The 11,687-nt window shown below is 38.8% G+C and overlaps 1 pseudogene; it reads right to left on the minus strand.

Moving 5' to 3' along the window:
- Positions 1-1,422: 1,422 nt before the first annotated feature.
- Positions 1,423-1,797, minus strand: LOC141496864 (transcription initiation factor TFIID subunit 13 pseudogene; annotated as a pseudogene).
- Between the last annotated feature and the right edge of the window lie 9,890 nt (positions 1,798-11,687).

Below are 11,687 nucleotides of genomic sequence, written 5' to 3' on the forward strand. Positions count from 1 at the left end.
AACCGATGCTGAGTCAAGTGAGTACATAAATGTACACATTAACAGCAATGCTGGGTAATGATCAATTGTGATGGACTTAGCTCCTCTCAGCAATTTAGTGATCAAGAATAATTTTTAAAAGATGTGTAATGGAAAATGTCATACACATCCAGAGGAAAAACTTTGGAGTCTGAATGCAGAACAAAGCATACTATTTTCACTTTTTTTGCTTAATTTTCTTAATTACTTTATTCTTAATATAAAAAATTAGAATAGCAGAATTTCCCAAATATTGATTTATAGATTGTTCATAAACAGCAAATAAAAGTGGTCATTTCACACAAAAGGGATTTTTCAATGACTCAATTTAAAGATTTTTTTTCAAATTATAATACTAAACTAACTAAATAAATACATTATGGTTAAATACATACAAAAATTACATATCCTGAGCTACAGTATCAGCACCTACAGTCACATATGTACAGATACTGGCAGCTATTTCCACAATGAACAAAGTAAATTTTTAGAGTACTTCCATTTTTTACTAAAATTTACAGTTTGCTCCTTTAAGAATCTCAGAATTTAAACCATTTCTGTGGAGATTAGTTTTCCTAAAACTTCAACAATGAGATTAATAGGCCATAAAGGTTTTTAATCAGAACCAAAAAAGTTATCAAATTATCTTAAATTTTCATATGGAATTTTGAAAGGGAACAATAACTTTCACTGATATCCAGTGAAAGAAATGAAAACATTATTTATTTTAAGAAATCTACTCTTGTGCAAAAGAATATAGAATGTTTTCCCTCCTTTTCCTTAAGAGAAATTAACAACACCTTAAGAATATAACCCAACACACGGTATGGAAAAGTTTCCTATAGCAATCCATAAAACCATTATATATATAAATATATATATATATATACACACATATATATTTATATATGTATATATATATATATATGATTGAAAATAGCCAGAAAGAGTTTTATGCTATTATATAAAGCTTCAAAGGCAAAAAAGTGACCAGAACATAAATACTACTTTTGTTAAATTGTTTTTATCACCTCAAAAAGTCAATGATTTGTAAGGTTTGCAAAATATTTTACTTTCTTCCCTGCTATCATTGAATCTAGTGAGTGACTTCAAGTATAACAAAGAAAGACAGGCAATTCAATACCTACATACCACTTTTAGATCCCTCAAAGTCAAAGTCAGGCAGTAATGGAGTGCTGCTCATTTTCCATTTACAGTGTCAATTGGATTGCTCCATTTTCCATTTACAGAATAAATTGAATACAGGTAATAATGTACAGGTAATAATGAAGTACTTAAATTATGTTAGGACCTTTCATTTTTGGCAAGATGAAAAATACATAGGTCTAGTACACACCCACACATCCTAAAAGGTAGAGAGAACTTTGAAGAACATAAAAGATGTCAGGATCCATAGTTTGCTTCATCAGATGCTTTTCTAGCCCGTTTCAATTCTTCATTCATAGGAAGCAAGTCTTTAACTCTGGCAAACTTCCTTGGATCCTTTCAAATCAAGAAGACAATGTCTTCAACCTGCACTCAACCTTGTCGTCCAATAGACATTGCTTTGTGAATCATTTCAGTGATGAATTCTATCACAAGATCTTCCAGAATATCCGCTGACTCAGTGTAAGGATTTTGATCATCGCCAAAGCCATACATCATACACCTTAATTCTTTAGAGAAAAGTCTTTTCCTTTTACCCTGTCCACCATCCACTCCTCCTCCCACATCTTCATTATCTTCCTCAAAAGCAGGATCCTCCTCCTCATTGGCCATCCTGTCCCCGGCTCCAACCCTCCTATTTTTCACTTTTTAAACCTTATTTTATAATTCTTTTCTTTGTCATGGTTTTTTTCTCTTTACTATTGATTCTTCTTTCACAACATGACTAATATAGAAATATGTTAAACATGATTGTATTTGTATAACCTATTACTGTTATGGGGAAGGGGGAAGAAAGGAACAGAGATAGAAAAATATGGAACTTAAAAGCTTACAAAAAGATGCCTGTTGAAAACTATCTTTACATATACTAAAAAGCAGAATAAAATAACATTAATAAAGAGAAGCCCTTTTAAACAAAACTATAAATTTTGCTGCAAGCGGTTGTTATAATAGTGGTTGAGATCATCTGTTTTCCTAAGCCCTTGCCTAGGACTCTGAAGCCTTACTAATATTAGACCATCAGGAAGTTGGGGGATTTCTACAGTGTTAGTCCATCAAGAGATCATGAAGGCTCCTGGGGTATTAAGCTGAATCTATAGCAAGCAGAACCATAACTCAAAATAGTTTTGCCTATGACAAAAGCAATGGGTCTGGGAATCTGTTGGTGCAGAGGACAATAGATTCATGGACCATCTGATCCTTGACTTCATAGATCCTGAGAGAGGGAAAGATATGCACTAGAAGAAGGATGCTATATCCTTCAGACAGAGGATGACCTCAGGATGGCTGTGGGTGAGGAGTTGCTTTTCTCTACTCCTTCCCTCACCTCCCAACCCATCATGTTAGTGCTTTGAGAAAAAGCATCATTCCCTTGTTGTTTGCTATGATTACAATCTAGATGATTAGGGGGTTGAGATGACTGCTCTATAAGATAGGAGACTATACTAGATGAACCCCTTTCCAATTTACATATCGTGATTCCTACAGAATTTACTTGTTAGAAGTAAAATTCCAGGGTAGAGTAGTCAGAGCTGGAAGATATGGCAGAGGTTATGCTTATTTTGAAGATGAGAAAATTGAGGCTGAGCAAGTCAGGAAAGTCATCATCAATTCCCCCTTCTTCATTTGACAGACAAGGAGACAGAAGCTATAGAAGGAAAAGAGCTCGGGTAAGGTCATAGAGAATCAAGGAGGGAACTAGAATATGACTCAGGTCTTGGAAAAACTAATGTTCTATTATCTCCAAAACATTGAGTTATCCCACATGGAAAGTCCATAATGATGACATAGCACTTCAAGGTTTGCAAAGTATTTTACAAGTGATTTGTCCAGGATCACATAACATGTTTGAAGTCATATTTGAACTGAAGTCTTCCTAACTCTAGGTCTAGCACTAAACTCAACTGGTAACTCACCTGTCTCTAAGTACAAGGACTCTGGAGTTAGGAACCATTCTATATAGGCACTTGAGGGAATCTTGGTTTAATGTTAATGGCCTACAGACACAATTTTTCTACTGCATTTTCTTTTTTTATGATTCTCTGGCATCCCTGCTGAAATTTAGTTACTAGGGATTATAGAAACACAGAATCCAAGATCAGGAAAGAACATCATGAGGCAGGAAGTTCAACTGGGATCTATTGACTCCTTTTACATTTCCTGACTCTAGGATCATCTCCTTTAGGCAACCTTTCCTCATTTCCCCTAATTTGCTTTGATTTGAGATCTGGAGCTGAAAGGACAAACAGGCTGTCTAGTACAACTCCCATATTCTATATATGGGAGAACTGAGACCTAGGAAATATAAGTGACTAAGCTGTCTAAGGTCAGAGGATTGGTGTCAGAGTCAACCTTCTTTCCACTCTATAGGACTACCAATCCAACTTCTTCTCCTCTACCTCCTTTGTTCTCCAGCCCAGCTTCTGGTGCAATCTGGGTATGAGAATCACCACTAGCTAGGATATGTTGTGCCCTTGTAGGAAGCCCTGGTTGGTTACACAAGTGCCTGCCAATGGGAGAAAAAGACCAAGGTAGAGGGAGAGAGCAATCATATCCAGGTAGGTAGTTTGGGGCAGGAAATCATAATGATATAAGGGTGATAGGGTGGGTACCCAGCTATAAAAATGCTTAGAATGTTAGATGGCTCCTTATCATCTTTAATTAGTCCTTGCAGACATCAATACAGGATGAGGCCAATATTAGCTCAGATTTATAGCCAAGGAAGCTGACAAATTTCATAAACACAGCCTAGAGGCTTGGAGGATGGATCAAGTGGCTTCACTAGGTCCCTTCCAATTCTAGATTCTATGACTGGCCTATGATTTAAAAGTTCCACTTCCATCAATCAAATTATATGTTTCTAGTTCTGATTCATTGATGCTGGTTCTGTGGATCTCCCTACTACACCATCTTCCTGGACACCCCAGAGATACTTGACAGCAGAGTGATGACTTAGTAACCACAAGTGCAAATACTTGGTCTTCATGATGTCTTGTCTCTCTTACAGCTAAGCTAGAATATCTTTAATGTCTGGAGATTCCCTCAAGTGCCTATACAGGGATGGTGGAAGGGAGGTCTATTGTTGCCCTGATCTGGTCACACACCCAATGAACACTACCACTGGACCCAGAATGACCCTTAATAATATCCTGCTAACTAATCTCATTGTAGAAACCCCACGAGATAGAAAGGATAGAGATTATTATCCCAGTTTTACAGATGAGGAAATTGAAGGCACCTCTGACCCGTCCCCTAAATTCATGTAATCACAAAATTACAGAGTCAGGAAGAACCTTAGAATTTGTTCAGTCCAAACCCCTCATTTTACAGTGAAGTAAACAAAGGAATGGAGGACCAAAGGGATTTGTTCAAGATCACAATGCCAGAGTGCCAGTACTCTTTTCAATGCACCTGAGAATTCTGAGACTCAGAATAGACTGTTATAACTATCAGTTCTTTGGGGAGCTCAGTGCTTTGGGGAGAATGGAATGAATAAGACACATCCCTTTTGCTTCAAAAGGTCAAAAGATTAATATGAGGTCACATCTCTTTCCAGAATCTGGGGTACCTTAGGTTTGGCTTAGCTCTCACTTGCTAGGATATGACTTGAGATGGGGTTTTACTTCTTCTAGACTATGTGACTTTAGGCAAGTCATTTTGTTTCTTAGACTTTCAGTGTCATCATCTGTAAAATGGGAATAATGACATTTGTCCCAAAGTGCTAGAGAAATAGAAGCTTCCATTTTCATCTTTTTTTCTGAGGTCCCCAATGGGGATCAGGTAGAGGGCTGGGATAAAGTAATGTGTCAATGTGAGGCAGTAGAAAGAATATCTGATGTCAAGACAGAGGAACTGAGTTCAAATCTTGAATCTGCTACTTATTATCTATGTTACCTTGGGCAATTCCTCTAGCCTTTGTGGTCTCCTGTTTTCCCCTCTGTAAAAGGATAGAGTTCATCAAGATGCTATCAAATGCCCCTTTAAGTACCATTTGGCATCTATACCACCCAATATGTCCCCCACTGCATTAATGTCTAGGTTTGAGGAATATAAGTAGAAAGTTTCATAACACAGAAATGTCTGCAAGGCCTCCTCTCACACCAAAGGACCCCCCCCCCCCGCCAGACTGTTCCCCTGCCTCAGACTATTTCTACCCTAACATCTACTTTCCACTGGGTCATGTCCTAACTTCCTTGTTTAGGGGAGTCTCTAAAATTTGGGAAAAACTGGGTGATATCACTACAAGTGGAAAATTCAGAGCAGAACCCTTTCTAAGAATCACAGGATTTCGAGTCAGACTGTCAGTCCCAGACACTGGCCTGAGGGCAGATCTCCTAGAGATGAATGAATGAATGAATGAAAACAAGCATTCTTCATGCTCCCAGATTCTTAGGTTTGGGAGGGACTTCAGGGATCATTTAGCCTAAAGTATATATATATATATGTATATATACATATATATATATATACACACATATAGGAGAGTGTCCTCTGTAAGATCCCTGATCAGTTATTATCCAACTTCTATATATAGACCTCCAGGGATAAAGATTCCACTTCCATCCCAACACCTAATTATTGAGATTGTTATTCTTTGCATACACCCTAAATCCTCCTCTTGGCAACTTGCCCTTACTACTCCTGATGTTGCATGTATGAGGTTAAGAACAAGTCTAAATCTGTCTTCTATATAGTACTCCAAAGTGGCTTGGTAAAACAGCTCTTCTGTTCTACTCAAATGTTCTATTTTCTAGTTCAAATAACTGTAATTTCCCCAACTAACCTTCATATTGCATGGATTTCAAGTTCCCTCATCATTCTAGTCATTTCCCTCACTCCATTGTCAGTGGTCAATGTTCTTCCCAGAATGTGGCCCTTCAGGTTGGCTCCAGTCCTCCAGATATAAATTAACCAGAGCAGAAGATAGGAGGGTTATCACTTTCCTTTTTCTGGATGTTACCCACTCTAATGCAGTCTAAGAGCCCTGATCCTTACTACCTGTTATAGAATTTCAGGGAATCTTGAGGTCACAGAGTCATAAGAAACCTCAGAAGACATTTAGTTTAACTTCCCACACAGTGGAGGAAGCCCTTCTAAAATAACCTTGACATAAGGTTATCAAATATTCAGTCATTTCTAGGAAAGAGGAGTTCATTACTTCTCCACAAAACCCATTTGATCATTAAATAGCTGTAGTTATTGGAAAGAGTTGCTGTTTTTCTTGAATCTAAACCAAAAATCTCACCTTTTTGAATTCCACTCAGTCTACTCTCAATACAAACAGGTATCCATGGGAAATACGGAATCTTAGTTTCTCAGCAGACATAAAAAATAACATTTATCTGTCTCTCTAGGGCTGTGGTGAACTGCCTTTCATTGTATGATGGAAGCTGAGTGGGAAGCAGAGAGAAGAGCTCCAGGCTGATTGTGGGGATGTCTCAGGATACCTGAATTTTAGCCTTAGCTTGGCCCAGGTAACCTTGCACAAATCACACTTTCTTTCTCTTCTTGTCTCAGTTTCATCATATGAAAAGGGAATTGAACTAGATTGTCTCAAAGGCACCTTCTAGCTCTAACATTTTATGTTCTACGGTTCCTTCCACCTCTCTGATAGTCTTTGAATCTATGGGTTTGTAGTAACTAGGAAAAAACATCCAGATTGAATGAAAGGACTTGCATCCCCTACCTCTAAAGTTGGATAGAGATGAGTTTTGCATAGCTGAGTCCCAACAAGAATGAATAATGATTCCTCTGAAGCAGCTGCATATATTCAAATTTACATTATTTGAAGTTATAATTGGGTAATATATGGTAATTGGTTCCAGCTCAATAACAATATGCAGTACTAATAATTCTAATAATATGACTTTTTTCAAGGAAGTCATTATTCACACTTATTGGATTATATCTATTCATCCTGCCTGGGATGACTGAGCTCTTACACAATATGTTGCTACATAATATTGCCAATAGTAACAGAACTTGTATTGCTGTCAAAATGAGATTCTATTCGTTGTGAATAATTACCTTTGAGAGGCAAGGGTGGGGGAGAGAAAAGGGGGAAAAAGTGTATTCCTGAAGCTGGGTGGTGGGGCTGGCAACAAAGTTCAAGGAAGATAGCTAAATCACTAAAAAGGACAATTCTTTTACCATGAGGGGAAAACCACGGAGATTTCTTATTTGTAAGGAGCTTTTACTATATAATCTCTAAAATTCCTTCCAGCTCATAGTTCTAGATATCATAGTTTATGAAGGCAGAACCATAACTAAGGTGGAGTGACTGGGACTTTGTTACAAGAACTAATAATTAAGGGGCATTTCCTGACTTCATGGTCTGGAAACTCTTTCCCCATGCTTCGCAGTCCTTTATTTGATCTTGTTTCTCTAGATCTTGGAGCATGGTGTGGGGAGGAGAGCCCTGAGATGGGGGGAGGGAGTTAAATCATAATCTGGGAGAGATTTGGGGGGGGGGTAACAAAGGAGATGATGGGCTACCCATCTTCTGATGACAGTAAGACAATCAAACTGTCTTTCCCAGGGTCCACTTTCTTTATTATCCTACCTCTCTCATCTTAATCTAGATTACCCAAAGACCCAGTGTTCCTAGTTATAGATTGGTAGGAGGGAAAGGCAACTAGGTGGTGTAGTAGATAGAACATTGGGTTTGAAATCAGGAAGACTCATCTTCCTAAATTCAGCTCCAACTTCAGGTTGAGGTTTATTTTTTAACTGTGACCCTGGGCAAGTCACTTAATCTCATTTGCCTTTGTTCCTCATCTATAAAATGAGATGGAGAAAAATCAGTAAACCACACTACAGTATCTTTGCCAAGAAAACCCCCAAGTGGTTCATGAGGAGTCTAACACAACCAAACAACAAAATCTCTCAATCTTAGCAAGAACAAGTATAAACTGGAACAGTGTCATCTGAATGGTAGAAAGACTCAAGTTTATGCCATATGGGGTGTGGTTGAAGGAAATAAGGATGCTAGACCTTAGAATGGAAGATTTAAAACAGATCAGGGCCTTCAAATACTTGAAGGATTGACATATTGAAGAGGAAACCGGTCTCATAAGGCAGAACCAGGAACATTGAGATGTGGGGGAAAGATGGCTGAATCTAATATCAGTTGACCTGGGTTCAAATACCATCTTTGACACTTGTTCATCTGGGTGACCTTAGGCAAATCATTTAATCTCTCTGGGCCTCAGTATCATCATCTCTAAAATGAGGGGTTTGTGCCAGATGACCTTGGAGTTCCCTTTCAGCCCTAGGTCCTTATTGCTGATACTATTTAGGCTTTGCCTAAAGAAGGACTTCCTAACAATTAGTGCCATCAAAAGGAAGCAGGTGCTGCCTCTGATAAGAGGGGTGGAGGCCTTTAAGTAGAGATAGGATGACCCCTTGTCAGGTGTATTTAGTAGAGATTCTTTTTCAGATAGGGCTACATGGCCTTGGAGATCCCTTCTAACTCAGAGATTCTGTGTTCACTTCCAGCTTTAGCATTCTATGGTCTGTGCTCTAAAGTTCCAGTCAGTTCTAAACTTCCCTGATTCTGTGTTTCTCTTGGCATGAGGTTTCCCATACCTGAGAGAGGGAAAGGAAGGGTCTGGAAGGCCCCCCTCCTCTGCCTCTGGTAGTAAGGGATCTAAGAGGAAGAATGTAACCTAACTGGAATATCCCACCATCAGCGAAAGGGGGAGGCATAATAATACATTATTAAATTAATTGTGGTATCAAATACACATTTTTATGAGGCTCCAATGATACCCCATCATTCCAGACATTATAATTAATACCTTGAATACACTGAGGGTCAACAATATTTTGGAGAGGTAGGGGAGTCCTTATTCAGGGTTCCCGGCCTTTAAAGTTAATGAAAGTCAATTCAGTAGCAGTGTCAGAGATTCTGTGGGACCTATCCATTCTTTAAGCTCCACTTTACAAAGCACCTCCTCTAAGAAGTCACTTCTCATTTTATCAACTGTCAATGACATTTGGACTGTATTTGTCTTTCCTTCCTTCCTTCCTTCCTTCCTTCCTTCTTTCCATCCATCCTTCCATGCTTTCTCCTTTCCTTCCTTTCTTGCTTCCAACTTTTTCCCTTTTTTGCCTAGTCTAGTGATATTATTGTTTTGGAGAACTTCCCAATATAGAAGTTTCCTTTACCAATTCAGATAAACAATTCACTAATTTTTATAGCCTGAGAGCATTAGCAAGGTCACTGAGAAGTTTAGTGATATGCCCACTTCAGACAGAGTTTCTCTACACCAGCCCAGTGGACCTTCCTGGGCTCTATTTCAATGTCATGGCCAACAGTGAAGCATTCAGTTTGCCTATCTACTATTCTTCATTCAATCCAGTCACCTTTGTCATAGGATCATAACTCTGGAGCTGAGAAGAAATCTCAGAGGTTGTCTTATCTAATCTATCTTATTAGAGATGGGGAAATTGAGTTTCAAACAACCGAAATGCCTTACATTAAGTATCAGAGAAGCTCCTTTGATCCCAAGGTTCTTCCCACTAAATTAGCTGCCTCATTTGATGTCTTTTATGCTCTTTAAAATGCCTGATAATTAATTTTCACTGATATTTTAGTTGTTATATCTGCATGCTATGTTATAATTGCATTAAATCTCATTAACCCATCCACCAAGTACGGAATACCTCTGTGACCCTGGACAATTTGCTTAACCTTATGTCCAATGTCTCCAAGCAACTCTCTAAGGTGTAGAATGATTGTCAAACCTCATTGGTAGAAATTTTCTTAAGGAGACATCCATGGAATCACAGATCTAGGTAGGAAAAAAAAGAAAAAAGATAACTCTGTGATGAGAAAAAAAAGTACTTTGCAAACTTCAAAGTACCATCAAAATGTGAGTTACTGTTATTATTTGAAACTCACCAGGTTGCTCTTGTCTCTAATACTCCTTCAACTACAAGTAGGAAAGAATAGACACCACAGAGACAAGCAATAGCAGATCATGTATTAGATGGGGAGTTAAAGACCTGAAGCCTCTGCCTATTCAGAGGCTAATAGCATTTCATCCTTCTCACTCAACCAAGAAGAGAGGAATCCATTTCACTGTTCTCTCATATACAGACCTTGTTCTGGCTCGTGAATCAATCAAAAGATTACTCTTTGCCTCCTCTTTGCCAAAAAGTTCACTGGGAACAGGACATAGCCCTAGAATACTCACATATGCTCTAAAATCTACATGTGGGGGGTGGCTAGGTGGTGCAGTGGATAGAGCACCGGCCTTGGAGTCAGGAGGACCTGGAGTTCAAATCCAGCCTCAGACACTTAATAATTACTTAGCCGTGTGGCCTTGGGCAAGCCACTTAACCCCATTGCCTTGACAAAAAAAATCTAAAAAAAAAATCTACATGTGGGATTGTATCAGGGACTACTTCACATGCTCATAAAGACTAAATCTCCATTATAAATATGTTTGTTAAATCAAAGGAAAGAAACCTTCAGAACAACAGAAATCTCACAAGACTGGAATCCTCTGGAAGACAGCATCATCAAAAGGTTGAAACTCTCAGAAGGTCAACAGTGAAGATCAGGGAGGGCTGGGCTTGGCCACCTCCCAAATCAATCAACAGAAGACTCCATTGATTTCTGTGTTTTATTTTTTTCAAAGGACTTTGTTTCCATTGGACATACTCATGTGAGAACTCTAAAGATAGGAGGTATCATTGTTTATGACTCATCATCATTGTTTTTGTTATTATTATCATTGGACAACTGCCAGCTCCAATCTCTTGCCTTCATAAGAGCTCAGTCTCTATCTCTCTCACCCCCTGGCTGCTCCCTGGCCCTGGGGTTGGGGAGGCTCTGTCAGTCACAGGGTGTGGTTACCTTAGGGCACATCTAGATCTTTGCCTGTGGTCTCCTTTCTCAAAGGGGAGGGAGCAACCTCCTTGGGTTCCTTGAAAAAACCTCCTGAGAACAGGTTCAGCATCTTTTTGAACCCCTCCCTTTGGTTTTCCTTAATCTGAGCACTAGAATCGAAGAGATACAGGGTGAGAAAGTTAGAAGGGAACTCAAGAACATGAAATGTAAGAATTAAAAGCAATCTTAGAATACAAAATATGGGAGTCTACAGGAGTCTGCCGAAAGATAGGCTATCCAATCTAAACTCAATCTAGAATCCAGATTATATTAGAGGTGAGGTCATTAGATTTTTGTTGTTGCTCAATCTACTACATTTGTGGCTTTCTTGGCAAAAATATTGGAATGATTTGCCATTTCTCCAACTTATTTTATATAGAGTAGGAAACTGAGGTGAAAAGGGTTAAGTGACTTGCTCAGGGTCACACAGATAGGAGGTGCTCTGAGGCTTGAATCAAACCAGGGTTTCCTGGGCCAGCCATCTGGTAATGTCTGAGGGCAGATTTGAACTCAGAAACAGTTCTGAGGCTTGGTGTTCTATCTGTTATGCCACTCAGCTACCCCACATTAGAATGTGGAGAGCCAAAGCTAGAAGGGACCTTAA

Source organism: Macrotis lagotis, chromosome X (assembly GCF_037893015.1).
Source record: "Macrotis lagotis isolate mMagLag1 chromosome X, bilby.v1.9.chrom.fasta, whole genome shotgun sequence".
Taxonomy (NCBI): domain Eukaryota; kingdom Metazoa; phylum Chordata; class Mammalia; order Peramelemorphia; family Peramelidae; genus Macrotis; species Macrotis lagotis.